At 42.2% G+C, this 27,330-nt stretch overlaps 1 protein-coding gene and 1 long non-coding RNA gene across 12 annotated transcripts in view; both read right to left on the reverse strand.

The window, feature by feature from the left end:
• The window catches only part of LOC307196893 (uncharacterized protein), a 965,113-nt gene that overhangs the window by 746,865 nt on the left and 190,918 nt on the right, over window positions 1-27,330 (reverse strand). The gene's annotated exons all lie outside the window — the stretch shown is intronic.
• The window catches only part of LOC307196895, a 66,308-nt gene continuing 58,470 nt past the window's right edge, over window positions 19,493-27,330 (reverse strand). The window contains exon 3 of the long non-coding RNA XR_013831278.1: window positions 19,493-20,489. This is a non-coding gene — a long non-coding RNA (uncharacterized lncRNA). The remainder of the gene's footprint in view (window positions 20,490-27,330) is intronic.

The raw sequence follows: 27,330 nt of genomic DNA on the forward strand, positions 1-27,330 counted from the left end.
TGAAGAATCATCACTTGCCATTTGCTTACAAGTGTTTCTGCTCCTCTAGTTTATTGTTCCTATTTATTGACGTGTGTGTGTGTGGCACGTATGCATGTGTGTCTGAGTACACCAGTATTTCATTTTCTACATATAATCCACTACATCCCATAGAGGATTTGAAGCAGGTGTCATTCACAGGTAAGTAACGTATGCAAGTCACTCCTAGGAGAACTTCCGGAACACAAAAAAACAGTAGCTAGTCGCAGGAGTTGCAAAAGTTGGATGGTGAGAGAGCTTATTTCTAGCCACAGTGGTTCTGAAGGCTTAACAGAGAGGAGGGATCTGAGTGGGCCTTGAAATGATGTTAGGATAGGTGTGAAAAGAAGACAAAAGACAAAGATTTGGAAAATAAAAAAGGCACATGATTCAAACACTTCAGTGTGGTTACCATTATTTTCACTACTTCTAATACCACTACCACTACTGCTGTCACTCTGGTGACCTTGGTGATGATGATGATGGTGGTGATAATGTTGATGGTGGTGATGACGTAGTATATTGGGAACGATATTAGAACACACTCAAAGCAAAATCCTAAAACAGAAACTTAAAAAGTTGACTGAAGCAAATGGTTTGTGAAATGGAGTAGTAATAGAAAACACGGCTTAAAGTGGAAATGGGATCTGAACTGTGGAGGCCTAGAAGCCCCAAAACACAAGGTGTTTAGATTTTCACCTGTAGGTCACAGGAATCATGGAAGCGTTTTTGCTGTAATGAAAGCGATGTTTCAGAAATTTAAATGGGTAGTGATATGAGGATGAATCTGGGATGCAGCAGGAGCTGACCTCAATCAGTTCCACGAGGTGTGTTCATTCTAACTCAAGACAAATAAAACTTTTATGAAAGTCTCTATTTCAGCTTTGAAAGAGACAAATGAATGTTGACAAATCAAGGCATAAAAGAAAGGATGCGGCATCAGGGCTGGAATTGTGCCGGTGTTTCTTTTAATGTTTGATTAAACAGATTAAAAGAATCTGTTTGTTCAGAGGCAGGGCCCTGTTCAATAATTAAACATTTGTTCTCAGTGCATGGTTTTATTGTATCATTCTGGAATATCCAGGAAGCAGGAAAGATGACAGAGGTCATTTGATTTTAATCGGAAGGACTGATCAGTGAAGTAAGCACACACAGAATTCTGCCCAAAATGTCGCAGCGTAGCTGGAATCAGTGCTGTGAGCACACCTGGGACCAGGGGAAGCACAGCCCCAGCGGCACAGGCAGGCAGGTGCTGGGAAGGGAGTTTCATGGGCTGCATGGTTCTGCAGATCAGGATTCCAAATCCACATGTTTTAGGAGGCGCTGATAATTTACACAAGAGACCAAAGGCAGCATGGCGGAGGTCTCTCCCATGACTCGGACCCAGATGGCCCAGCCAGTCAGGGGCACAGCGGAGATTTCCACTGAGGTCCTTCAGGCCAAGAAGAACTTTTTTATTCCGTCACATCAAGCACCTCAAAGAGGTGTGTGTTTACCCAGCTTTGCCCAACCTCTCCCATTCTCCAAGATGACTCACCAACACCCCTACTCATATCCCATCAATGTCAATCATCCCCACTTCTGTCTATATTCCTCAGATATTAGAAAGAGAGTAATCTATTTTTAATTACTAAAAATAATCAGTCATTTAAACCATCGTCACATTGCATAAAAGATTTGAGACAGCTTTCAGAGATAGGTACAAGAAAACAGGATCATAAATAAATAAGTTGGGAGTTTGAAGCAAAGAGAAATGAGGAATAGAAAATAAGATGACTGGAATAAAGGTCATAAAAAGATGCATGCTAGAATATCATAGTCTGTGCTGATGACCAGATGTTTAGGGCTCCCTGTATAAATCAGAGAAGACTGGTCGTTAAAGCTATAGAAACAAGAGAAAATGTGAGGCTGATTGATTAGGCTACGGACGTGCCTTCACTATGGGTCTTTGGAAGAAGTGAACTGAAAGTAAAGTGTAAGTCAGCTAAACGCCGATAGAACGAGCTGAGCAGCTAAAATAAATGAGAAAAATAAGGCAGAGCCTGATGTCATGCTGTGGAGAAAGAGAGCCTACAAATTTCCCGGTGCTAAAGGGGTCAGGGAGCCCGGCAGAAGCCGGAAGAGCTCAGCCACGGCTCACAAGGTGAGCGGGACCAAGCAGGACTTGAAGCTTTACCAAGACGTCTACGGACACCTTGTCCAGTCCAGAGATGGGGGAATTTAGGTTAAGACACGCAAATTTCCCTCTGAGCCTCTTGACAGCCAAAACAAGGTAAAGAAATCAACCATGAAATTGCAACAGCATTCCTCAAACTGGTATCTCCTGAACGCTCTTCTGCCGGATCTAATTGAAAATGTGACACTCTCTCTCTCTGTCTCTTTCCAGTGTAAGAAAAACTGGCAAATGCAGGATTAAAACAGAGCTAATGCTGGTTTCTTCTCAACTGCAGGCTACACACGGACAGCAGCGTGCTAACATACTGAGACCGATATGGTGGGAAGCACAGAACGTTTTTCTTACTGGCTTTGCAATAAAAAGGGTTCTGCAGAATACGGTTTGGGAAATAATGACTTTAAAAACTAACAATGAGGGCTTCCCTGGTGGCGCAGTGGTTGAGAGTCCGCCTGCCGATGCAGGGGACACGGGTTCGTGCCCCGGTCCGGGAGGATCCCACATGCCGCGGAGCGGATGCGCCCGTGAGCCATGGCCACTGAGCCTGCGCGTCCGGAGCCTGTGCTCCGCAATGGGAGAGGCCACCGCAGTGAGAGGCCCGCGTACCGCAAAAAAAAAAAACACAAAAACTAACAATGATCCAGAGGAAATAAAATGTTCAGGAGAAGTTGCATTATTCTCCTGTACTGAGACCTAGGAGACATCGGTGCTGCGCGCTCCCAGGAAGGTCAGACTGCGTCGGTGGGGAGCACATCCACCACGTCGGCCCACAATAGACGCCCTGATACATGTCTCTGACCACATCCCTTCACGTGAGCATGTGCTAAATCCAGGGGAAAACTGTAAATGAGAATGTAGTTTTTTTAAAGGCCAAAGCTATTGTCTGATGGTCTAAATAAGTGGTTCTCTGGTGGTCTGACTTGCTCCAAGACTAAAACTGAGAACAGCAAGAATAGATTATTGCATCTGCTTCAAGTCACCCTGAAGAGATGTTCTAGGCTGACATCTAGGCTGAGCTCCTATAGCATGAGTTACAGCTCTTTGGGAAGAATTTGTAAATAAACCTATGCTGCCAATTAAGGACAGAATGATTTATTTTGTGCATAAACAAAGGAAAAGATTAGGGTTTAATCCCCTAATAAAAGTTAAGGATTTATGCTTGGATAGAAAGCTCTGAGATTTATACACGGAGATGAGCAAAGGGAGGTTGGCACAAATGGTCAAGTGTTCTCAGCAAACAGTGCACTGGCCCGCTCAAAGCAAAGGTCTCAAAGTTCTACACTACACAGCCTATAAATAAGCATTTTAGCCCGGAGAGTTTTTAAAGCAGGCGTTGCAAATTACTCATTTAAATCATTTAAAATTTTTCAATATTGCACCCAAAGGACATCTAATTTTAATGAAGGTAACTTCCTGGTATACAGCCAAGACAAACTGGATAAAAATTTAATCCCATGTAACTAAATGAGTTGAATAGGATTTTTGCTAGGAGCCAATTATATTTGGAGAAGGTCTGCCAAAAATAATGACTAGGTTTTCAGCGTAATTGATCTTAAGCCATTCTTCCTGAGAGTAGGACCACTTCCAGTTGAGGCCATGTCCAGTTTTTGACAGTAATGCCTTGTCTCCCTTTTTATTCTCCACAGCAAGAGGGCATCCAGCATCCAGAGAAGCTTCATGTCATTGAGAAATAAGATTAAAAAAGAAGGGAGGCCAAATATGGTTTCATCTGCCCCCTTCTGAAATTGTTCTTATCGAAGAGAATGTTCTTACTCAGCTAGATGCTTGAGGAGGTTTCTACAGGAACCGAAACATCAGTCAAGGGCCCAAAAGGGCCTCTATAATGAGTCCTTACAGCCGAGCCTACTCCTCTCCTGATGATGGAGTTAAGACTGGAGCAGAGGGCCAGAGGCAGGTGGCAATTATCTACCGTCTAAAAGGACTAGTCCCATCCGTCTTAGGACAGATGTCCTTACACTCTGTGTGCTGTGTAGATACTGGTATCTCCACTTAACAGGGAACCCAAGTAGAGGCAGAGTCAACATCCACTCCCCTTGGGCAGCCCAGACAGAACCGGGGCCCATGTGGGTTCTCTGCCTACCTCTGCCCGAGCCTATCATAAAACTACGTCCAAGCCTCCAATGTCCTATGAAGCAGAAAAGCATCATTTGCTCCTTCTGAGTGAGGGGGACCCATGCTTCCATCTGCCGCAAGTGTCCATCTTTTGGCCTCAGTCCCTGATTCAGGGTCCCTGTTATCACATTAAAGACAACAAGGAAAATAGCCAAAAATCTATGTGTTTTTTACAAAATGACAATAAACTTTTGTAGCCAAAGACAGCAGGTGGTGATACTGGAATTCAGAAATGTTTTTTTGCAACTTGATACCCTGAACTAGGCCTTGAGCCCTTTCCTGGATAAGGTCCACACACTGATGTCTGGCCAAGGTGCTGTGAACCACTGCAGAAGATTTGGAGGTCTGGATGCCAATCTTCCAGCACCTTCCCCTAAAAACATGAGCTTTGGAAGCGAGAATGAGACACTTTACACTGAATTTCTGGGGAGTAACTTTGCTGCCCCTAACATGCTGTCTCCCATTACTTATGAAAACCTTCTGCACGACACAGCCAATCACATGACAAACACACACCTGCTGAGTGCCTATCAAGGTCAAGGTTCTCGACTGAGGGAGACTGAACAGAAGGGTCTTTCCAGACTCAAGGGGCTAAAAGGCAAAGTTGGGGTAAGGAAATAAATATATGCATCAGATTGACAAACATGCAGGGATTCAGCCTTGGGCTCAAATCCAGGCTTCATTACGTATTACCCTGGTCACTTTATTTACCCTTACAGAATATAAAATGTATAGCACAAAGTAAATTCCTTTAAAAATTGTAATTATTATTATCTACAAAAGATCCAGAAACTGAAAGAACTTTAATGATCATTGTTGGCCTAATATTATACATCAATCACTCTTCTAGAACAAATATCTATCTATCTAGAGAGAATGAGAGAATATATATAAATATATATATAAATGATATCAATATACTGGTTAATTCTCATACTCCCCTAAAGTACTATTATTAACTCCATTGATTTGGCAAAGCTCACGTTACCTGTAAAGAGCAAAAGAGTAAGACTGGGTTCAAATTCTGACTCTATCTGACCCCAAACCTGTGCTCTTTCCACTACTGAACACTGGGGGCTATAATCTAGAACTATACTGTCCAACATGATAGACACTAGCCAATGGGGGCTATAATCTAGAACTATACTGTCCAACATGATAGACACTAGCCAATGAGGCTATTTAAGTTCAAATTCTAAGTTAAATTAATTCAAAATCCAGTTCCTCAGTTGCACTAGGGCTCAAAAGCCACATGGGGCGTGCGGCCGCCATATTGGACAGCAGAGACACAGAACATTCCAGTAGCACACCAAGATCGACTGGACAGCATTGATCTAGAAAAAGGACCAACAGAGGAAACTGTGTTTTACAGACCAGGAAAATGGTATGTGTCACGTTAAAGCATGATGAAATGAAGGTAAGGGATCCACTCGCAGTTCTGAATGAAGCTGCCCTAATCACTGTGAGCACAACTGGGCAAAACATCTGTATCTTCACCTGTAGGTCTAGACTGTGCAGGAGCTGGACAGCATCTAAATTCCTAGACGCTTCCGTCATCTGGCTAATTAACATGCTTCCATCAAGCTCAGAGAAGGGCTCTTTGGACAGTGAGTCTGTCTCTGTGTCTTTAGTTAAACTGCTGCCAGGAAAATAACATGGCGCATGGAGCACAGAGTGAAAGCAAGGCGCGAGGAACACACAGCTCCTGGACACACGGCAGCATCACCTCTTCTGTAAGTCTACTTACACTTTTTCCCTGAGTGCTAGTTTAGATGCTGTTTTGTGCTTTTTGCTGCTTTAGGCAACAGTAGAACTGACTAAGCATTTGAATTAGCCTCCTCTTCAAGAATTCAGTTAACCAACCTTATTCTTTAAATTATTTTTAAAATTATTTGTAGAATGATATCTTCATTCCATTTTTTTCCATTCATTTAATTAAGAAATATTTATTAATCACCTACTATGTGCCTGGTGCTGGGCTGGATGCTAAGTATACAAAGGTGAACCAGAATAAACTTGGTCACTACTGTCTTCTCTCTTCAAAGAATATTTCGATTTTACTGTGAAATATGAATTAATGTATAGAAAATAATTTGACTGACATAATTCAGCAACTAATGACACATCCCAAGTACGACCAACACTTTAATTACCACTGGAATATAAACTTCTTGCTTACCATTTTCCTCCCTTCTCTGCCTTTCTACTGGTCTGTTTTATACCCAAAACCCTGTAAATATTACAGTTATTCTCAGAGAAACCTTAGCTATAAGTACTTAATTTTTCTGCAAAGATGGGAAGAAAATTGTACAACAGAGCTAACTGTACATCCAAACTTACACATCAAGTAGAGACACTAGAAATAGCCTCTGTTCTCAGCAGCTCTAAGAATGACATTCAGATGTTTGAAAGCCTGCTTTCTGGATCTGTGCACTTCAATTATGAATGAAGGTGAGATGTGGACAATGCAGGAGATGAAGACTCTAAAGAACTCTTTCCTATAATCAATTTTGTTAATAATTCTTGAGAAGGTGCGCCTACAAGAGCCAGTGTGAGTGAATATTGTTTCACGGCCCGTGAAGTGAACCTGCACACCTTCTGTGGCCTGAAGCCAAGGGGCCAGGAGCAGTGACCATTTCTGACTGCGCTCCTAAGAAACATACTCTTTCTAAAACTCCAGTAGAGTGGAAAATTCCACAGAAAAAGAGAGTCATAAGACAGCCTAAAACAGGAAAACAATATTGAAGAATAGAGAAGGGACAAGACAATGCCAGAAATTTCATTTTTATGTAACGCATCTCTATAGCATGAAAAAGGAAATTATCTTAGTATTGTCTGAAAACTTTAGAAGAATAAAAGGACAGAGTCAGTCTAAACGAGAGTTAGCCCCGTTAAGGGTATTCAAAATAGGTGCGAATAATCCTAACAGTATCTATTCTTATTAAAGTCTGCATTATTTTGACTCTGGTCAAAAGAGGTAAGAAAATAAGAAGGAAACTACCCATTTAAATGTGAAATAAAATAATGCAACCATCCTGCGTTCCTCTCATGCCAGTCACTTGATGCAGCCCTCAAGATCGGTATGTGGTTTGCAAGAGACAGATTCTATAGTAGTTTTTCTATGTGAAAAATACAGAAGTTATGTTGCATTGAACACAGATGGCAAGGCAACTAAAATAGGCCCACCAGATACCTTTTAATGGGTCTAATTGCACCCTCAATTTTTCTTTTTCTAAATATGAAACAAATTTCTTCTTCCTCTAAAAACCCTTGGTCATACATCAATGGTTTCCAGTCAATACTTGGCCTCCTTCATCTCAAATTCACCAGACTTTAAATTGATTTTCAAAACTTTTTTCCAACAAATAAATGGTTTTTTGAACTCTTTCTTTTTCTGATCAATTAACTTTTTAAACTCTCAAATAGTTCCTACCAGAGCAGCACTTCTTACTTGTCTAAGCATCCTTGACATCATAAATCCCCTGTAACATTTTCTAACAGTTGAAGTATAATGAATATACCTTTCTACAAGGAACTTACAATCCATTCCAGGAGCTAAGTCATACGCACATGGTACCTATAACAGTAACAATACAAGCCCGTAAATTCCACATCCGCCAAAGGCCTTCTGAGGATCCTGTTTACTGTGTAGCTGAGGTAATCAAGGAAGATTTCTTTTATAACAAGTGGCACTTAATTGGGGTCTAAAATAAAGAGAAGACTTATAATGAGAGAGGAGAGGATAGACAGTGACCATGAATAATGACTATTTTTGACAGGGTTCTAAAAAAACATTGTTTCTAAATTTTGGAAACAGCAACGGCATGTATGTGTTATATTTTAGAATCAGTGAGAGATCCAATTTGACCAAGAGGAAAGGTTTTTCTAAACTTTCTTAATCACTGAGTTTTACTGATCTTCTTTCTAGAATATTCAGGACTGAGAATCCCTTCCCTCCAGTGACTTAAGTATACTCATTTCAGGGAACTTATTAGACCCAAAGGAAATGTGCATTGTTTCTAAACAACGTGTCTGTAATTCAGAGTCTTCAAAATCCAGGTGAGAAAGCGTGAAGACCTTATCCGTTGCAAGTTTTATCCCATCCATCGGTGCCAACATGCACAAACGAACCAGGAGAGAGAAACACCACTCCCATCTCCATGTCAGTGGTATTACTGACTAATTAATTAAAGTAACCACCTTCAGACAGTGCTCTCCAGTATCTCACATGCTTGTTGTTTCATCCTCACAATCACCAAACTTTAGTGTCACGTTTAGACCTAGGTGAGGCACAAAACATTCTCTCTACTAATGAAAAAATTGGAGATTAAGTGACATCTTTGGTCACCCTGTCATAAATGTTAGAGGCAAGATTTTTACACCTGGCCCTTGGACACCACAAATGCTCTTCCTCCAATTTCACGATCCCCAGTGAAGACTCCAGACTGGTTTAGCGTTAGCTGATGAGATCACATCGTTCTTTTCTGCAGGTTCTTCCCTAGCTGACATATCCCGTGACTCTAATGCAGAGCCGAGATAATCATCCTCATCTACCGTACAGGCAATTAAGTAAACATATTAGAACACCTGGCTTGACGGTTCTGCTCCACTCTGGCTGGATGCCCTTCTCCCTGATCAATTACGTGGCACGGTCATAACATTCTTTGCAAGAGGCTGGATCGCCAGCCATAATTCTCCACCATCTCAGGGAAGGGCAAGTCTCCCTGCCAAAATCAGTAGAGTTTTTTAAATACCTGAAGATGCAAATGTAAGCATATGTCTACCTAGCAATCTGCTCAGTTCTGATCTTGTACACATACAAAAGACTTCATTTTTTTGCACATTTCAATATGCAACTGTTCACAGAAATAGTGGTTAAAGAACCATTCATGTTGCTACTGTTTTGCAAAATGATTAAACAACCTCAAATTTCTGAAATATTCACCCAGCATACATTAGATCCTTTCTTATCTGAGTTTTGGCCTTGGACGGCCCACACAGCAAGGTCAACCCTCCGTATAAAATTACAGAAATGAAATTCACCTGTCTAGCTCTACCGCCACCCACCAGCCTTGACCTATAGAGCATCTACTGGAAACTCAACAGCTGAGCTACATCAGGGTGTTTTTCCCCTTGAAAGATCTAAACAACACTTTAAGAGTGAAAAACAGAGAAAAAAACTGTGGACTCCTAATTAAATTTTGAAAGATTTCTTAACTTTCTTAAAGACTAATAACATAAGAGGGTCTGAATTTCAAAGGGGATCATTAATTTTCCTTAATTTGAAACTACATCTCAAAGTATATTTTATTCATACTTAGAAAAGGATAAATGGAAGATCAAAAATCAATAATGCAGACTGTACCAGTGCCCAGCCCCTGAGGGAACCAGTACACTACATTTTTTATGTTAGCCGACCTTCTCCTGTTAGTATTCATGAAAACTTAGCAAATAATCACATTGGGCTGATTTCAGGGACATATATCCTTTGCTTCCTGCCTTAAACATGAAGCTCCAGCATGGTTATCTGACATAGGAATGCACTTTCATTCCATCTTTAGTAAGAGCAACTGTACAGAGACAAGTAAACAAGCATAGTGATGAAATTGCCCATAAGAACGTCCACACTCGCCTTGCAATTCATCTTCCTCTATCTACACAGGGCTCTTCCTCCCTCAAAGCAAGCTCTAGGGCCACGGAGGAAAATTCAGGTGCAAAGGACAGAAACCGCTTCACTTGTTAGCCAAGAAGATAGTTAAGGCTCTGAAAAACGAAACATTAACACAGTGGATGATTCTGCCTCAGTAAATCACCCTTGAGTTTTAATATCTTAAAGATCCTATCAGACAATGACACCCTGTGTTGAATGCCATGTGTGTCCTTAAGTGATTCACGGGTTTCTGGATAACTTGCTGACTGAGAAAAACAACACATCGTAATGAAAGATTGAACTGCCGCTACCCACTTTCACTTTATAAGACAGACAGCTGAGAGAGAACTCCTTCAAAGGAAAGCAAAAGACAATCAAATGTCACAGGCTCAAGATAAGCCGGCTGGCATTATCTATCTACCGAGCCAGGCAGAGTACCGATTTATAATTCAAACGCTGGAATGTTTATCATTAGAATGGTCATCTTCCTGGGGAAAACATTTACTGTTTTGCCAGTAATATGAGCCCAAAGGCTATTATAATCCAGTTAGGGGTCGCAAAATGATAAAAGGTAAGCAAACCATCTAACACAAACTCCCCATATGTCCACAAATGGTTTCCCAGTATGGGAGCCACTGCAAATAATGTGAAGTGCTGTGACCTGAAGTATGGGATAAGATTCCATTACTCCCGTGGGCAAGAGATCTGAGATCCCTCTAGAATCATTATTTTGAGATAAGGTGTCACTCCCTAAAATGGGTACATGTGTGTGACCTGGTACAATTCATACCAGACCACATCAAAAGGTATTGACTCGCTCTCACTTAGCAAAGCAGGACCAGACAGATAAGGGTTTACAGCGAACAGCTCACTCGTCGACTTTCAGAACTCAGGATGCCACAGCAAAGGGCACCAGGCCAGTGGCTTCCACTGGATCTTGGTACAGCTGGAGTGGGTCGGGAGAACACACAGTTCTTGGGGCAAGAAGAGACTATGGTAAACAATTTTTTTAATTAGAAAGACTCATTCTTGGCCTACTTTTGAATTTTGTGCTACCCCATAATAATCACAAAATCCAAACTGCCACAGAACTGATTAACTGCAAGATTAAGAGAAAACGGGCCTCCACAGTGAAAAGACCAACCCCAGGTGGGAAATGAGGCGACCAAAAGAAAATAGCATGTCAGGCAGCTTGGGAATAAAATTCAGGAAATTCAATATTCACTGTTAATTTTCACATGAATCCCTTATATTGTTTTCTTTCTTGTCTCTAGCCAGCTGTGCTTCCTAATAGGACAATTATTTGCTATTCAGATGTATTCCAATTATTTCTTAAAAAAAAATCTTCCACAGGATGATCAAGTTTGTCTATTTGACAAAATTTCTCTTCACTTTTTATTGCTGCATGTGGCACTCATGAAGGTGATTTTGACTTGTAGAATTAAATTATTCATCATTATTAATAACAATCACTTTAACAAGTAAAAATGGGGAGTGTTTCTAGCTTTAATGCTGGTACAGACAATGAGAGTCGAATCAACTGGATATGAACTGGAAATGAGAGGATACAGGTAAGGCCACAGGATAAGTGATTTCTAGCAACACGGACACAGGGTGAACCATTTACATCTCAAGGCCTGTGTCAGCCGCAATGAAGAGCGGCACAAACAACCTCCACGAAAAGGAGTTGATTAAATTCCAGCAAGGCGTCCAGCTGCTCATTAGCTGTGAAAACGCCACAGGAACACAGGAGTTGCTTCTTTCATTATTACTTTAAAGGAGGAAAAATATGGTTCTTAACGTGATGCATACTGGACACACTGATTCATTAAAAGTTTTTTTAAAAAAGTCAAGCTACTATAAATAACAAGGCCCTACTGTATAGCACAGAGAACTCTATTCAGTATCCTATGATAAACCATAATGGAACAGAGTATTAAAAAAATGTACATATATTTGTATAACTGAATCACTTTGCTGTACAGCAGAAATTAATACAACATTGTAAATCAACTATACTTCAATTAAAAAATTCAAATAAATAAAAAATAAGAAAAATAAAATACAAGCTACTTGTAACTTTGGGAACAAGACAGTCTGATGGGTTTTTCTGAGTGTGTGTGTTTTCACAGCAAAATTCTCCATTATATGCCTGGCCCTCTTCTATCTGCAAGTATAACCAATGGATAAAGATAGTTGGTGACTTTTCTCTATCTCCAAAATTTAACTAGGGCCACCATATTTGTCTCTCATCCTTCTCTTTTAATGGGATATTTACACATATGTAAAAGTGACTTTCCTGGTTTGGTTCATTTTCACCTCTTCTTTAGATGAGAAAAGCATTGAATCTCTAACATAAAAGCACAAGGATACCACACTGGGCTTCCCTGGTGGCGCAGTGGTTAAGAAGCCGCCTGCCAACACAGGGGACACAGGTTCGAGCCCTGGTCCGGGAAGATCCCACGTGCTGCGGAGCAACTAAGCCCGTGTGCCACAACTACTGAGCCTGCGCTCTAGAGCCCGCACGCCACAGTTACTGAGCCCACATGCCACAACTACTGAAGCCTGCGCCTCTGGAGCCCATGCTCCACAACAAGAGAAGCCACCGCAATGAGAAGCCCATGCACCGCAATGAAGAGTAGCCCCCGCTCGCCGCAACTAGAGAAAGCCCGTGTGCAGCAGCGAAGACCCAAACACAGCCAAAGATAAAATAAATTAATTAATTAATTTTAAAAAAAAGGATACTACACTGATTATACCACGCTTATCCACTTCATGATTCATTGCAGGCCCTTGATGAATCACATGTTTTCTCTTTTTAAAGGTATCTTGCTGAGTCAGAAAGAGAAAAACAAATACCACATGCTAACACATATATATGGAATCTAAAAAAAGGTTCTGAAGAACCTAGGGGCAGGACAGGAATAAAGACGCAGATATAGAGAATGGACTTGAGGACATGGGGAGGGGGGAAGGGTAAGCTGGGACGAAGTGAGAGAGTGGCATGGACATATATACACTACCAAATGTAAAATAGATAGCTAGTGGGAAGCAGCCACATAGCACAGGGAGATCAGCTCGATGCTTTGTGACCACCTAGAGGGGTGGGATAGGGAGGGTGGGAGGGAGATGCAAGAGGGAGGGGATATGGGGATGTATGTATACATATAGCTGATTCACTTTGTTATGCAGCAGAAACTAACACAACATTGTAAAGCAATTATACCCCAATAAAGATGTTAAAAAATAAAGCACATGGAAGAGAACCAATAATAAATAAATAAATAAACAAACAGAAATAAAGGTATCTTGGAAAATTCAGGTTATACCATCAATGACCATCAGCACTTACCTGGAGAGGGCAGGAAACAACCTTACCACCGCAATGCCCCGGGAACTAAGGGAACGACCGGCTTCTCCCCAAATCAAATGATCTTTTTTTCAACTTCCATTCTCCTTGACATTTTCTGACACATCAAACTCTTTACCACTCCCTCCTTGCTGACAGGCTTCCTTTGGGCTTTACGGTAATGCACTAACTCGGTCTTCCTGCCTCTAAAAGTACAGCTGCTTCCTCCCCCGCATGTACCCTGACCTCACGCCCTTTCCAAGTCTCCACCTGTGCACCTTCCCCCCAAAGCAATCACTGAGCGACCACTCTCTGTCATGCCTCTAAGAAAATCCATCTTTGATTTAGTCTCCATTTCCACCTCTGTGTATTTGAAAATCAAATCTTTCTTGACAACTCATTTTTCATCCAATTCTAGGACTGTATCTTTATCATTCTATCACATAAATTTTCTAGAAAAAAAAAGAATGGGGTTGTCATTTTTAACCAAACTACATCCCCAAATAACTAGCTTCCCCAGTGCATTATCTTGCTGTGGCCCTCCAGGAACAGAGTCATGACCGGAAAATTAGTCAAAACTGAAGCAATGAAATACCAGTTCCATTAGTGACTAGGCTGTATTTTTCTTAGCATTCAGTATAGCTATTTTTTAATCAAAATCATTAAGGTTCATAGGTGGAATAACCATTCCAGTGTGTATGAAATTTTATAGAGGGGCTATATGCCCGAAAATTCCTCTCCCTGACCTTGAAATCAAGAATTGTCTCAAAATCTGGTCTTTCGTAGGGGGCACTGAGCACAGAGGGGGCCTTAATGAAAAAGCATTCTAATTCGATCATAAAGGAGAGACAGCACTTCAAAGAATACAGTATGAGCTGCCGTTCCTCCATTTGTGAAAAAAATCAGACCTGATCTCCTATAACCCGTCTTTCTATCCCCAGGATTTGGAAGTTGAGCTCGTTAATGTGCTAAAAGAGATTCTAGGGAGTCTGAAAGCATGTTTTTCTTCACAGACATTTCTTACCTCTCCAATCTTAAATCAGGAAACAATTTCCACAGTTATCACAAATACTCCCTCTAATTTACGTTGAATTCAAATCAGCAAACATTGACTGAGTAGGTGCTGGGGACCCAACAACGAAACCCCTGCAGGTCAAGACTCTTTGGGAGGAGTTCCAAACCGGGCGCCACAACTCAGTAGCTGTGTCACTTTGGGCAAGGTAGTTGACCTCTCTGTGCCCGGGATTTCTCTTCTGCAAAACGTGGCTAATAATGGCTTTCAGAGAAATAGGTCAATTCTGAGGATGAAATGAGTCAACTCAGAAAATGCAAGGAGTAATATTATCTACCTCGTGAGGCCCTTGGGAGAATTCAACGAATTGATACACATATGACAGAACAGCGCCTGGCACAGGATCCACACTCAGTAAACGTTCATTCTCATGGTCACCGTTATTTCCCGGTGTCTTTCTAAAGTTAGTAAAAGTTGGAACGGGATTCAATCCCAGGAGCAAAAAGCAAGGTATTCTGAGATGTGCTGTGATGCTGAGATACAACAACCTCCCTTGACAAAGAGGAAGAACCCCAGGACAGACTGATGAAATGAGCTCAACGTTCCAGGCAGATGGGAAGGACAGAGTAGAGGGCGCAGGTGTGCCAGACAAGGAGGTAAGAAAGCGCACAGCTAACCGCCTGGACCCCGTCAGCAGTGTAGAAGGACAGGGCACGCACCGCCGTGAGCCTTGCCAAAGACTGGGCGCCCTTTTTCTGGGGGTAACAGGACTCAAGCAAATAGAAATAATGTGAGCAGATGACTCCTCCACAATCAGGACGGGGGTCACAGCTGGAGGTGGAGAGACGCATGGGGAGCTATGTCAGCAGCCGCAGCAAGTCTGGAGGGCAGCCGGCCCGAGGGGTTTACAGCCAAGGACGGCGGGCGAAGGCTTGGTGGGGCGAAGGGTCAGCAGAACAGACACGGGCACCAGGGGCCTGAGTCAGACCGATCCTCTCGCTCTGAGAGGTGGGGCACGAAGGTCATCTCTGTAAGAGCTCCAGTCCTGTGAAAGGAAGCTGGTAACATGTACATTGCAAGAGTGTCTTAAGGCTTGACACATATGATGTGAGTGGCAACGATTTGCAATCTGGAAAGATCTATATGCACGTACAGTTTATATTATCTCCAAAGTAGATTCTTCCTTGGACCGATTTGGGATTACTGTCTCCAGAATTGGAGTCTCCACGCTGCTTCAATGCTAGATGATTTTCTCACTTCAAAAGCCATGTAGGGGGACCCCTTTCGTGAAGGGACCTCCTCGTTATCTTTAAGCTTTTTCCGAAAGAAAAAAAATACACACACACACACACACACACACACACATACATCTTTGGTCATTAGCACTGTCCCATCAGTCTCCAATGTCATTATACTGTGTGGGCTAAGTGCACACTATTTCCTTCTATAGACTTCTTTTCCTCATCATTATCTAACTTCTAATCATACCAGTAGCAGAATATGACCAGAGAGTACTGAACAGGTTCTTAAAGCCATAGAAGGTCTACTGTAGAGAATCCTTCCACATTTCCTGGCAAGTTGAAGCATAATGGTCAAGAGATAACAAAAGTTACGTAGAAGAGTGCCCAGTCCTTCAGTCCTTATGGCCAAGGCAATGGGCATTCAAATATCAGGAAACATGATCATTTGGGAACTGGCCCTTTGCAGCCGTTGTAGTTGTATATCTTTGAATTATTGTTCCCCTGTATTTTGTATATTATTATAATTCTATCAAAAATGCATCCAAGAAATCATTTGGGGGTCAGAATACCAATAATGGATGTTCCCAGCTATGGTGGCAACAGAGAGATAAGTTCATACCTTTTTTTTTTTAATTCGTTTGTTTGCTTGTCAGTCTAAATCCCTTTGTACCAATTATTTCCTTGCCACTTCACCCACACCTACCCATCATTTCTCACTCAGTAAGGCTGGAGCTAGGTGTCCACACACTCTTTCCCTGGCTACCTCATCACTGGACTTCCCGTTAGTGATTATTCCTAGGCTGCAGAAGCAGAAGGGAAGGCTGGAGGGTGAGTGAAGTCTTTATCCTTTCCTCCCCCACCCTCCTTCCCTTCCCTTTCCCCTCCTCCTTACCTGGCAGGCTTTCTGGATGTTGCCCTATTTGTCCCCTGTGGTCCCCCTCCTCCCTGGCACCAGCACTGGCTAAGGCGCCCCTCTTCCAGCTTTCCTCACCCTCAAATGATTCCCCTCACCAATCCCAGCCGTGGTCAGGCGACCCTTCCCTGTAAGTTTCAGCACCCACGTGCCCTGCTCCCTTGGCACTTGTGCTCTCGGAGATCCGCGGTCAGTAGCAGATTCAACCAGCAAGTTCTGAGTTATCTTGCTACCTCCATTCTGGTCTTTCCAACATTTTAAGAAGTTATTCCCGGGATGAAGTCCCCTCGTTGCAGAGTATCTAGGTTATTTCCCTTAAAGGACCCTGACATATAACAGTACCAGTAGTGGTCCCAAGAAACACTCACTCTAAGCCAGTCTCGTTTTGATCTGCTGCCCTGTTTGAGCTTGAACAAAGCGATCTCCTTATTAGCAGGGGAAATGGATACCTAGTAAACTAGGGCTTGAAATGGCGTTGTCATAACTTAATCACCTGTGGTAGCTTGAGATAAAAATTCTATCAAAGAAAAGGCTTTGGGAAACCAAGTGGCTGCTTCATTTAACTGTAACTTGTAGCGATGATGATTTGAAGACTGCAGGGTGGGCTAGTGGTTTCTGAATGCACGGGAGAGATGAAGAGAGAAAATGACAAGCTCAGGGGTTGAAACTCAGCTCAAGATATAGTCAGAGAACCAAAGAACTTCTGTAGTGGGCTAACTTAAAAAAAAGAAGAAAACAACTCACTTCGTACAGCCACAGCACATACAGAGCTGCAGGTGATTCTAAAACTGAAATAGTAAGCTGCAGTACAGATTCACAAGGTGGGCGCACTGACCGTAGTGGGTGGAAGGCCAGTCAGAACGTTGCCACCTGCAGGGAACTTTGCTGGTGGTCAGTGGACTGTCACGTGCCCAGGAAAACGAGGAGCACCCTGTCGGGTTGCTGTGACCATAACCTGCCTGAGGACAGGTACCTGGTCTGCATGTTCATCGGTGCTTCCTCCGCACGTGTCTCATGCTCAGTTAACAGTACTGAACAGATGGATGAATAAACCAACTGGTACAGAAAGCCGTGCGCCCACATCCGGCGAAGAGAAACCTCAGGGTAAACAACTTCAATTTCCCACCTGTTCGTAGAAGCAGCCAGGGTGTGCTGAGCCCCTCCCTCAGTTGGGTACTGAGTCCAGGCCCTCAGAGGAGGAGAGTCCGGGACAGCCCGTCCTCCCAAAGGGCTGAAGCCTCAGAGCCTGGATGGCCTCTGATTTGAATACGCAGTATTTCTGCCACAAATGTGAATTCTGCAAATAATTTTATACATATATTCAATGCTTCAGGGTGAAGACAAGGTTTACATTGTCAGAAAGCACAAGAAGGTAGGATCATTTTAGTGGGGTTTAAAAGATTTTATGAAACTTCTTTCTGAAGCACAACCGGTATTTCACTGTAAGAATCTAATAAATATTTTAGAATGGCACTGCATTTGTTTTACAATGACATTTGGTATTAGAATGAAAGAGCTGGAAAAAGAAACATTAGAAAGTTTCCTTCCACTACCCGACGGATTCCTTACATTCTGAGACTGAACCGATTTATCATGTTCATAGGAGTCACTTTAAATCATCACCGACTACAGTAGGATGTGGACCCGTGGTACAAAGATGAAGTCCACTGTTTGTCTCCTAAACACACAAATCTACACTTGACTCTAAATGGTTCTCAAATGTGTTTATTTAACACGTCCCATTAAACCACATCTCGGTCTGTGCTATTCATTCCCATTTCATGGGATGCCACTGGAAGAGGGGCCATTTTACATACAAATAAGAAAGCAGTGACGCAGAAAAAGTACATGCTTTTTAATGGAATCATATTTTTTAAGAGTTATTTGCCTTAAGTCCTTGAATACCCAAGATCCAACTTAAGGTCATTATGGGCACAACACAGGCCTCTCAGAGCAGAAGCAAGCAGAAAAGGGAGGCCAGCAGCATTCCCAGGCAGAAGTTGCAGAGAATCTCCAGGCAGTGGTTCACCTCTGACTGTACACAGGTGTGATCTGGGTGGACACCCTCTGCTTCATCACTTAAATCATCAGGAGTAAAATCGGAGCAGGACAGCCCGGTGGGTGCAGGGGGGAACTAATAAATCACTTCTCTCTCCCCTTTCCCTCCTTCAAACCCTCAGGGCTAGACAACTACGGTCTAAGGAACGACTGGCTCTGTTTTCTCTGCTTGGAGGTCACCAACCGGAAGTTCCTTCACCCCTACTGACAGAGCCTCTTGGAGCTGACATAAATGGGGTTCAGCCACAAAACAAAATGACATAACATTCGAGGGACCCAACCATCCCTAAGGAAAATAACAAACCAGAAATACAGATTCCAACAGACAACAAGATTATAATAGATGAACCAAGAACTCTAATTTGCATAATATACATATTAGATGGCTGTGAGAGGATATTACCAACATAAAAGAAGAAAAAAACGCAAGAGAGCCAAACAGAAATATTACGTATGAAAAATACAATATTGAACTAAGTGGGACAATAGACGAGGGGGTAGATTAAGTTGCTGTTTAAATTGCACACTCCCTTCCCCATACCCTCATGGAGGGAGTGTATTCCCCCCCTTGACGTTTGGCCCTACGTGCAATTGTTTTGGCCAGTGTGATTTTTTAGGAGGAGGTTTAAAACACGTTTGTGTGGTTGAATTTATACTCTTGCCCTTCTGCTATCAGCGGGAAAAGAGTATGTCCTGGGTCGGCCACTGGCCCCAAGAGGAAAATGGGATGCACATTTTTTTAAGTGCACAACACAGTATTGTTACCTACAGCCATGATGCTGTACAGCAGATCTTTAGAATTCAAGTACCTTGCTTAACTGAAACTTTAAACCCACTGAACAGCAACTCCTCCCTACCCCAGCCCCTGGCAGCCACCTATACTCTCCTCTCTGCTTCTATATGTTCGACTATTTTAGACACTTCATCTAAGTAGAATCAGGCAGTATTTATCCTTCTGTGTCTGGTTTATTTCACTTAGCATACATGTCCTCCAGGTTTATCCATGTTGTTTCACGTAGCAGGATTTCCTTCTCTTTTTTTTTTAACGTTTGTTTATTTTATTTTTGGCTGCACTGAGTTTCTGTTGCTGTGCACGGGCTTTCTCCAATTGTGGCGAGCGGGGGCTACTCTTGGTTGCAGTGCGCGGGCTTTTCATTGCGGTGGCTTCTCTTGTTGCAGAGCATGGGCTCTAGGTGAGCAGGTTTCAGTAGCTGCAGCACACGGGCTTCAGTAGTTGTGGCTCGCGGGCTCTAGAGCGCAGGCTCAGTAGTTGTGGTGCATGGGCATAGTTGCTCCACCACGTATGGGATCTTCCCGGGACAGGGCTGGAACCCGTGTCCCCTGCATTGGCATGCGGATTCTCAACCACTGTGCCACCAGGGAAGCCCCAGGATTTCCTTCTTTTTTTCCGGCTGAATAATATTCTATTCTATGTATAAACCCCATTTTCCTTATTGATTAACCCCTCAATAAATACTTTGGTTGTTCCCATATCATGGCTATTGTGAATAATGTTGCAGTGAATGTGGGACTGCAGATATCTTTTCAAGCTCTTGATTTCAATCCTTTTGGATAAATACCCAGAGGTGGGATTGCTGGATCATACGGCAGTTCTATTTCTAATTTTTCGCAGAAGCTCCATACTGTTTTCCGTAGTGGCTGCACCAATTTACATCCCCACCAACAATGTACAAGGGTTTCAATTTCTCCACATCCTCGACAACACTTATCTTTTGTTTTGCTTTGTTTTTCATAATGACCATCCTAACAGGTGTGAGGCGATATTTCATGATGGTTTTGATTTGCTTTGTCCTGGTGATTAGTGACTTCTACTTTGATTTACGGCTGGTCACTAGGTTTGTCATTTTGTCTCTTGATGAATCAATGGCTCTTAGCTGCAGCCGCCAACTCCGCTGTCCTTGGCTCACCACTTCCCATATTTCTGAAATGCAGAGATACTGTGCCAGTGAGTACACCCTGCTCCACCTCCAGCCCCAGCCAGTGACCACAGGAGGACGTCCTCATCGTGGTCCAGCTGCTGAGACCCCTGTCCTGGAGTCTGTTTCCAACCCTCTTAGGTTGGGTCACAGAAGGTTTGCTGAGGGTGTATTCTCACGCTGAGGGGAGGGAAGGAAGCGTGCAGAGCTGGAGGAATGAACAAGAATGGATTCAGCTTGGGACTGGCTTCATCTCCCCCAAGGGGAAGGAAGCCCAGTGCCTATCTGGTACTGTGGTGCTGGCCCCCTCGAGATGTGACAGCAAGTCACGGGCTGATGTTCGCTGGGGTAGGAGATGAGTCAGCCTCCTGCGGGTGGCACTTCCTGTCTGAGCAGAGGAACTGCTGGGAGGCAGGTAACATCACAGCAGCTGATACGACCTGCCATCAGCACCCACCACGACAAAGAGTACTGGTGAAGCAACACCACTTCCCGTCCAAGCATTTTAGGAAAGTTGGAATGTCTGCTTGGTTGGTAAGTCGCTTTTAGCTTAGCAAGCAGGCCCAGGGTGTGTGTGTGTGCGTGTGCGTGTGTGCGTGTGTGTGTGTGCAAATCCAGACCCCAGACGCTAGCACCTGTCTCAAGCAGGTTAGGGCCCAAGAAAGTTAAGGCCCAAGAAGTGTTGCAAAAGAATATTTTAATCACGGTCACTTTGTGAAGGTATTTACGTTGAATTTTCAGGAGGGAGAGACTCAAATCACTGCTTTAAAACCTCCAGCTTATGCCTTTCTGTCTGATCTGGGTGGAAGAGAGCATTATGCAGTGGTGAAGGGCAGGCAGTTGGACTGTTCCGCCCCCTGGTAGCCGTGAGGTCTCTCTGGGCCTCGTCTGAAATCATGATCATCGTTATTACTTCACTTCACTGTCACGGTCACTTGACCTCGATCGCTGACAGTTTTCCTGATAGGTAAACAAACTAGTATCCCCCTCAAACCCTCAGACTGGATAAGCTTCACATTTTAGCCAGTTGCCAGCTGTTTCTTACTCTGCTTGAAGACCACAAAACAACGCTGGGGGGATACAGATAGGATGGCCCACATCCATTCAGCTTCCTGGGTATGGTCTGGAAAACACCCTCAATACAAGCCTGTGTCTTAGATGGGACTTTTTAGACCAGCTAAAACCACTAAATCAAATGTGCTCAACAGATAAATACGCACACACAGCCCAACATGTACACCGTACGGGACAAAGACTGTGTCTTCTATTTATTTTTCATCCACGCACAGCAACTGTTAGAGTGCTTTGCTCACATCAGACATCCAAGGTCACCATTAATTCTGTTTCACAACAAAAGTCCTTCTCTTGGGAAATTTCCTACTCATAATAATTCTTGCAGAAAAAAAAAAATACCCGTTTAAAAGTTTCTAGCCGAAAACTCTAATTCAAAAAGATACATACACCCCAATGTTCATTGCAGCACTATTCACAACAGCCAAGGCATGGAAGCAACGTAAGTGTCCATCAGCAGACGGATGGATAAAGAAGATGTGGTACATATATACAATGGAATATTACTCAGCCATTAAAGAATGAAATAATGCCATTTGTAGCAATGTGGATGGATCTAGACGTTATCAAACTAAGCGAAGTAAATCAGACAGAGAAAGACAAATATCATATCACTTATATGTGGAATCTAAAAAAGTGGTACACAAGAACTTATTTACAGAACCAGAAATAGACTCACATAGAAAACAAACTTATGATTACCAAAGGGGAAATGGGAGCACCAGGGGAAGAAGAGATAAATTAGGAGTTTCGGATTAACAGATACACACTACTATATATAAAACAGATAAACAACAAGGACATACTGTATAGCAGAGGGAACTATATTCAATATTTTGCAATAACCTATAATGGAAAAGAATCTGAAAAAGAATATAGATACAGATGTATGTATGTATCAATATATGTATAACTGACTCACTGTGCTGTATACCTGAAACTAACACAACATTGTAAATCAACTATACTTCAATAAAAAAACTTTTTTAAGTTGCTAACAAACTTTTATCTAAATGCTCCCATGCTTTCTTATGTTTCTCTCATTTCTACTCTTAGGAATTCTTCAATGACATTTAAAGAAAGATTTCCTATCTCTCCACCTAGTTACATAGTTACAATAGAACAGCATTTCCTTTTTAATTTAAACAGACTGAAAGTCTCTCAGAGCACAAGGATATTAACAGAACATCAGTTTTCAAAATACAGTCATACAGTAATGTTTCTTATCATGCTGAAATAACGTTTCTAAAATTTAAATATGAAACTGTATGATCTAGCATCCCTCCTCAACCCCACTTGAAGAAGATTCTGAAATCGTATCTATATAATAACGTTTAAATATTCAGACAGCTCAGTTGAAAGGATGGCTTCTCTTTATTTGTGTTTGAGGAAATATCCCAGTAAGATCTCTGTATAGTCCTTAATTAGCACTCTGGCGATTTCAGATAAATGTCAAAGCTCTTTCCTTTTCCATCAAATGTTGTCATGCAGGCCTAAGCAAAGAAGGGGCAATCAACGTTTTGAGCGACCTTCTCAGCAGCCGGGCGCACTATCATCAGATCGCTCATTACAGCCAACAGGCTGATTGACAAGGTTACCCCAAACTGAGAAGAGGTGCCAGAGAGATCATTTGCATATTATATTAATGACATTCAGAGTACCATTTGGTGTTCCTCGGGGGATAGAAGAACAAACTGTAATCTTCACAATCATTAATTGTTTAAAGTAAACTGCAGATTCTTGTACCACTTAGGATGATGAAGGAATTTCAATTTCATGCAGAATAGGAGGAAAGCTCTGAAATTGCTCTTCAATGATTTTACTGATTTTTATTTCTTTTACAAGCTACATGTCCTTCTCGGGTTTGCTGAGTGTTCTGCTCTGCACTGTCTTATTCTGGGACCCAGATCCCAAGCAGCTACTAACTGGAACATCGCTGGCCCTGGACGGTTTCTCACTGACAGTCAAATGATCACTTTTGTTCATAATTCATTAGACAAAACGAATCCCACAATCCCGTTCCACCAGAAGGGCCAGAAGCTGCAATTCTACTATGTGTCTAGATGCTGGAGAGCCTGGGAACATTCAGTGAATTGGGACCAGACCTGAATTCACAGCTACACCCTGGACTAGGGGGGCAAGCCCAGAACTAGACATATTCGTAGATCAGTGAAGAGAAGATGAACCACTCAATCCATGAAATCACTGGGAAAGTAAATATCAAAATCAATCCGCAGGGCTGTGTAAATTTCTGGAGCCTCCAGGGGAAGAAGTCACTCCCAAGCTCATTCAGTTTGTTGGCAGAACTCAGCTCTTTACAGACATAGGACTGAAGTCCTGTTTTCTTGCTGGCTGTCAGGCAGGAGATGGACTCTGTTCCTATAGCCCGCCCACACCTCTGGTTGTGTTCCCTGTGGTCCCTCTCCAGCAAGAGTGGGCTGGGCCCTTCTCATGGTTCAAATCTCTCTGCTTTTCCTTCTACTCCCTCTCTCTGATTCCAGCCAGAGGAAATTTTCTGCTTTCAAGGGCTTGTGTGATTAGATTGGGCTCACCCAGATAATCCAGGATAAGCTCCCTATGTTAAGGTCTGTAACCCTTAATAATATCTGCAAAGTCCCTGTAGAATATGACAACATAGTCCAGGGATTAGGGCATGGACATATTTGGGGACCATGCTGCCTATCACACGCACCAGTACTGTATCTTCACTTTCTGTTATTTTCTGAGTTACATTTATTATTTTCTTCCTCTTTTGTTCTATTATGGAGACAGATTTTAAATGTCCAATATATACTTGAAAAAAATCTGTATATTCATATACTCTAATGCAGGCCTCCTTACGTTTTTACATCATGATATATTGAGAAAATGGAAATATTTATTTGCTACACTCAGGTGAACTAGAGGAATTCAGGAGCATCTTTATGGAGCTTGGGTCATCCTTGGTTCAGAACCTCATTACGTTTTCTTATTCTATAGCTATAACAGGAAGAATCAGTATGTGTTGGGGAAGTTCTGGGGAAGACATTAAATATAAAATATGTATAAAATTTCCAAATATTTTTCAAATCTATAAATGAGCATCTTGAAGCTACTTTGGATATATATTTCAACATCAGATTTGATGCCTGAAATATCTGTATGCACTTCCTGAACAAGACCTTTTAATGATGATCTCTTCAAATTTTTTTTGACCTTTGACCAGAAACTCTGTTAACACAAAATGCCTGGTAAAAATGTAAAGCTACTTTTCCAAAACTTCAAAAATGTACAATAGTTGGAACTACATTTAAAGAACTTAATCACACTTCTGTTTCTTTCAGCGACAAGGGTCATATTGAAATTTCTTGCAACAAGAAAGGATTTTAAACCACATTGAACTTCTCCATGTCGGGTATTTCAAAGTAATGACAGAGCTCTAATTTTCAGGATCCTCACACATTATCAGAGCAGTTATTCGATGGCTAATGTAAATACCACTAAAAAAGGTATTTCTGCTACAAACAGGGGGAAGAATCCATGTGAAAAGAAAGGTTCAGAGTTGCCTCTAGAAGTTGCAGCCCATAAAACCTCCTCCGCTCCCACCCTGTGCCTCCTTTCTGCTCCCAACCATGTAGCCAGCTGCACCTCGGGCTGCAGCCACACCACTGTAGCAACCAAACCCCAAACCTGCAGCAGCTCCTGGGGAAGAGCTCCAGCGCTGGATGGAAGTGAACTCCACAGCTGACACAAAGGTCAAGTCCAGGTGCTGGAGCTCTGCACACAGATGAGGACCACAGAGTGCCCTGGAGGAACCCGCTCTCTCCATCACATTCCAGGGGACCCAGTGAGAGATTTCTCGTGGCTCCATGCCCTTCGTTCCTTATGGGTTTAATCAATTTTAGAATTTTCTGCCCTTTGCAGTTTATCAGTAAGAATTCTGAATTTTATCTGGAAAATGTTTCTATTTGCCCTTTGAATCATAGTTACTCCGGAAATAAAATTCTAGATTTCTAGACTGACTGCTATTTTCTCTGCTGTCAGTCTAATCATTTTCCTTTACTGGTCATCTGTCTCTTCTCTCTGGATTCTTTTAAGATTTTTCTCTTTGTCTTTAATATTACTCTATAATTTTCCTTTGATTCACCTCATGTGAGTTAATTTTTAATATAGGCTGCTCTGGATCCATAATTCAATGTCTTAATCTCTTTTATGGAAGCTTAATGTACATATAACAAAATGCACAGATCTCAGGAAGTTTGCTGAGAACTGGCAGGAGGAAATCCACACTCTAATCATGATAGAGCAAAATAATTCTATCACCACAGAAAGTTCCTCTGTGCTGCCATTAAGTGAAATGGTACCTGTAGAGTCAGCCACCATTACGATGCCCATCACCACAGATGAAGAAATGAGTGCTGCCTGTCCTATAATTTCTTACAAATGGAATCATATAGTCTGTACACTTTTGTGACTGGCTTCCATTTGGTCAAAATAATCGTTTGGAGATTGATCCATGTTCTATGTTTATCAGTAGTTCATTGCTTTTTATTGCTAAGCACGCATCCATAATAGAAATATGCCGTAATTACTTTATATGTTGATGGACATTTGACATTTGACATTTTGGCTATTATAAACACAGCGGCTATGGACATTCTCATTCAATTCTTTTTGTAGACGTATGTTTTAATTTTCTTGTGTAAATACCTAGGAGTGGAATTGCTGGGCTGTAGGGGAAAGTTTAATTTTACAAGAAACTGTCAAACAGTATTCTACAAAAAGTTGTATCATTGTACATTGCACATTATCCAACTGAAGAAATTCCCTTCTAACCCCACTTCGCTGATTGTTGGTTTTTTTTTTTTTTTTTTGGCGGTACGCGGGCCTCTCACCGCAGTGGCCTCTCCCGTTGCGGAGCACAGGCTCCGGACGCGCAGGCCCAGCGGCCATGGCTCATGGGCCCAGCCGCTCGGCGGCATGCGGGATCTTCCCGGACCGGGGCACGAACCCACGTCCCCTGCATCGGCAGGTGGACTCCCAACCACTGCGCCACCAGGGAAGCCCTCGCTGATTGTTTTTTTCATGAAGAAGTGTTAGATTTTGTCAAATACCTTTTATGAATTTATTGAAACGTCAGATTGTTCTCCTCTATCCTGTTAATGAGGTGTAAACTGTTGCTCATCTCTAACAGGCTCTCCTGAAATCTGGGAGATTTACTGATTTTATTGATTTCGGGAGATTTACTGGGTTTTGCTTTTTGCATGGCTATTTATCTTTTGAATCAGTTATGTATCTATTACCTGATATTTATATGCTGTGCAGTAGGGATACCTTGTGTATCATTTCAGTCCTTTGTGCTACAGAAGTTTGATTTGTCTTTAGAAGTTTACCTTCCTGGATGCAAATATTTCCTGGGAACAATAAACCTTTTTGTGAATTGTTTTAATTGTTTTAACCAGGTTCTGCAATACTAAGGCATGTCTATGAAAAGATGATTCCACTTGTGCCCCAATTATAGCTCAGGAGCTCAGGAAGCAGTGAAATTTTCTACTGTCTTAACAGGTCTATAAATGGGTATAGCTATGTTGAGATTAGAATAGTCAAAAAGACAAACAACCTCTAATTTGTCCTTTCTCCAGAGGTCAAAACCATTTAGAAGTCACATTCTACTAATATGGAGGGTCTTTTTCCATTTTCCATTAATTACATTTCATTAATTAGGAGTCAGTCAAACAGTAACATTTACTGAGCACTAAGTAAGACCAAAGGAAACCTGAGGCCCTCAAGGCTGTA

The sequence above is a fragment of the Stenella coeruleoalba genome (assembly GCF_951394435.1).
Source record: "Stenella coeruleoalba genome assembly, chromosome: 14".
NCBI classification, from domain to species: Eukaryota; Metazoa; Chordata; class Mammalia; order Artiodactyla; family Delphinidae; genus Stenella; species Stenella coeruleoalba.